This window comes from Hypomesus nipponensis, chromosome 20 (assembly GCF_054491055.1).
Source record: "Hypomesus nipponensis isolate SF chromosome 20, ASM5449105v1, whole genome shotgun sequence".
In the NCBI taxonomy this organism is placed as follows: Eukaryota; Metazoa; Chordata; class Actinopteri; order Osmeriformes; family Osmeridae; genus Hypomesus; species Hypomesus nipponensis.
Window position 1 is genome coordinate 1,037,501 of NC_140380.1, and position 2,500 is coordinate 1,040,000.

Consider the following 2,500-nt stretch of genomic DNA (forward strand, 5'->3'; position numbering starts at 1 on the left):
GATCTCGTCTGATCTCGGAAGCTAAGCAGGGTCGGGCCTGGTTAGTACTTGGATGGGAGACCGCCTGGGAATACCAGGTGCTGTATGCTCTTTTGCTCATTCACTTAGAAACTGAAATCTTGCAATATGCACAAGTAGTCCTTCATGAAAGGGGCTGGAAGCTGTTTTCATTTTGACACGAGAGAGAGAGAGAGAGAGAGAGACCACCTTGCATTGTCAATTGCTAAATCTGTATATGGATAAGTAGCCTATGGTTGTCAACTTATTTTGTACGGCTATACCAGCCTGGCAACGCCCGATCTCGTCTGATCTCGGAAGCTAAGCATGGTCGGGCCTGGTTAGTACTTGGATGGGAGACCGCCTGGGAATACCAGGTGCTGTATGCTCTTTTGCTCATTCACTTAGAAACTGAAATCTTGCAATATGCACAAGTAGTCCTTCATGAAAGGGGCTGGAAGCTGTTTTCATTTTGACACGAGAGAGAGAGAGACTACCTTGCATTGTCAATTGCTAAATCTGTATATGGATAAGTAGCCTATGGTTGTCAACTTATTTCGTACGGCCATACCAGCCTGGCAACGCCCGATCTCGTCTGATCTCGGAAGCTAAGCAGGGTCGGGCCTGGTTAGTACTTGGATGGGAGACCGCCTGGGAATACCAGGTGCTGTATGCTCTTTTGCTCATTCACTTAGAAACTGAAATCTTGCAATATGCACAAGTAGTCCTTCATGAAAGGGGCTGGAAGCTGTTTTCATTTTGACACGAGAGAGAGAGAGAGAAAGAGAGAGAGACCACCTTGCATTGTCAATTGCTAAATCTGTATATGGATAAGTAGCCTATGGTTGTCAACTTATTTCGTACGGCCATACCAGCCTGGCAACGCCCGATCTCGTCTGATCTCGGAAGCTAAGCAGGGTCGGGCCTGGTTAGTACTTGGATGGGAGACCGCCTGGGAATACCAGGTGCTGTATGCTCTTTTGCTCATTCACTTAGAAACTGAAATCTTGCAATATGCACAAGTAGTCCTTCATGAAAGGGGCTGGAAGCTGTATTCATTTTGACACGAGAGAGAGAGAGAGAGAGAGAGACCACCTTGCATTGTCAATTGCTAAATCTGTATATGGATAAGTAGCCTATGGTTGTCAACTTATTTTGTACGGCTATACCAGCCTGGCAACGCCCGATCTCGTCTGATCTCGGAAGCTAAGCATGGTCGGGCCTGGTTAGTACTTGGATGGGAGACCGCCTGGGAATACCAGGTGCTGTATGCTCTTTTGCTCATTCACTTAGAAACTGACATCTTGCAATATGCACAAGTAGTCCTTCATGAAAGGGGCTGGAAGCTGTTTTCATTTTGACACGAGAGAGAGAGAGAGAGAGAGAGAGAGAGAGACCACCTTGCATTGTCAATTGCTAAATCTGTATATGGATAAGTAGCCTATGGTTGTCAACTTATTTCGTACGGCCATACCAGCCTGGCAACGCCCGATCTCGTCTGATCTCGGAAGCTAAGCAGGGTTGGGCCTGGTTAGTACTTGGATGGGAGACCGCCTGGGAATACCAGGTGCTGTATGCTCTTTTGCTCATTCACTTAGAAACTGAAATCTTGCAATATGCACAAGTAGTCCTTCATGAAAGGGGCTGGAAGCTGTTTTCATTTTGACACGAGAGAGAGAGAGAGAGAGAGAGACCACCTTGCATTGTCAATTGCTAAATCTGTATATGGATAAGTAGCCTATGGTTGTCAACTTATTTCGTACGGCCATACCAGCCTGGCAACGCCCGATCTCGTCTGATCTCGGAAGCTAAGCAGGGTCGGGCCTGGTTAGTACTTGGATGGGAGACCGCCTGGGAATACCAGGTGCTGTATGCTCCTTTGCTCATTCACTTAGAAACTGAAATCTTGCAATATGCACAAGTAGTCCTTCATGAAATGGGCTGGAAGCTGTTTTCATTTTGACACAAGAGAGAGAGAGAGAGACCACCTTGCATTGTCAATTGCTAAATCTGTATATGGATAAGTAGCCTATGGTTGTCAACTTATTTCGTACGGCCATACCAGCCTGGCAACGCCCGATCTCGTCTGATCTCGGAAGCTAAGCAGGGTCGGGCCTGGTTAGTACTTGGATGGGAGACCGCCTGGGAATACCAGGTGCTGTATGCTCTTTTGCTCATTCACTTAGAAACTGAAATCTTGCAATATGCACAAGTAGTCCTTCATGAAAGGGGCTGGAAGCTGTTTTCATTTTGACACGAGAGAGAGAGAGAGAGAGAGAGACTACCTTGCATTGTCAATTGCTAAATCTGTATATGGATAAGTAGCCTATGGTTGTCAACTTATTTCGTACGGCCATACCAGCCTGGCAACGCCCGATCTCGTCTGATCTCGGAAGCTAAGCAGGGTCGGGCCTGGTTAGTACTTGGATGGGAGACCGCCTGGGAATACCAGGTGCTGTATGCTCTTTTGCTCATTCACTTAGAAACTGAAATCTTGCAATAT

The 2,500-nt window shown here is 46.8% G+C and overlaps 7 non-coding genes and 2 pseudogenes across 7 annotated transcripts in view; all 9 read left to right on the forward strand.

Annotated features, from left to right (window-relative positions):
- Positions 1 to 89, forward strand: part of LOC146241547 (5S ribosomal RNA) — a 119-nt gene extending 30 nt beyond the window's left edge. The window contains exon 1 of the ribosomal RNA XR_014736767.1: positions 1 to 89. This exon is cut by the window's left edge and continues 30 nt beyond it. This is a non-coding gene — a ribosomal RNA (5S ribosomal RNA).
- Positions 90 to 267: 178 nt separating this feature from the next.
- LOC146241548 (5S ribosomal RNA) lies at positions 268 to 386 on the forward strand (annotated as a pseudogene).
- A 168-nt stretch (positions 387 to 554) lies between these two features.
- LOC146241549 (5S ribosomal RNA) lies at positions 555 to 673 on the forward strand. Its single transcript, XR_014736768.1, has one exon. It is a non-coding gene; the product is annotated as a 5S ribosomal RNA (ribosomal RNA).
- Positions 674 to 855: 182 nt separating this feature from the next.
- Positions 856 to 974, forward strand: LOC146241550 (5S ribosomal RNA). The gene has a single exon (XR_014736769.1). It is a non-coding gene; the product is annotated as a 5S ribosomal RNA (ribosomal RNA).
- Positions 975 to 1,152: 178 nt separating this feature from the next.
- On the forward strand, positions 1,153 to 1,271 carry LOC146241551 (5S ribosomal RNA; annotated as a pseudogene).
- A 186-nt stretch (positions 1,272 to 1,457) lies between these two features.
- Positions 1,458 to 1,576, forward strand: LOC146241552 (5S ribosomal RNA). The gene has a single exon (XR_014737136.1). It is a non-coding gene; the product is annotated as a 5S ribosomal RNA (ribosomal RNA).
- A 178-nt stretch (positions 1,577 to 1,754) lies between these two features.
- Positions 1,755 to 1,873, forward strand: LOC146241553 (5S ribosomal RNA). The gene has a single exon (XR_014736771.1). It is a non-coding gene; the product is annotated as a 5S ribosomal RNA (ribosomal RNA).
- Positions 1,874 to 2,045: 172 nt separating this feature from the next.
- Positions 2,046 to 2,164, forward strand: LOC146241554 (5S ribosomal RNA). The gene has a single exon (XR_014736772.1). It is a non-coding gene; the product is annotated as a 5S ribosomal RNA (ribosomal RNA).
- A 178-nt stretch (positions 2,165 to 2,342) lies between these two features.
- On the forward strand, positions 2,343 to 2,461 carry LOC146241555 (5S ribosomal RNA). The gene has a single exon (XR_014736773.1). It is a non-coding gene; the product is annotated as a 5S ribosomal RNA (ribosomal RNA).
- The last annotated feature ends 39 nt before the right edge of the window (positions 2,462 to 2,500 follow it).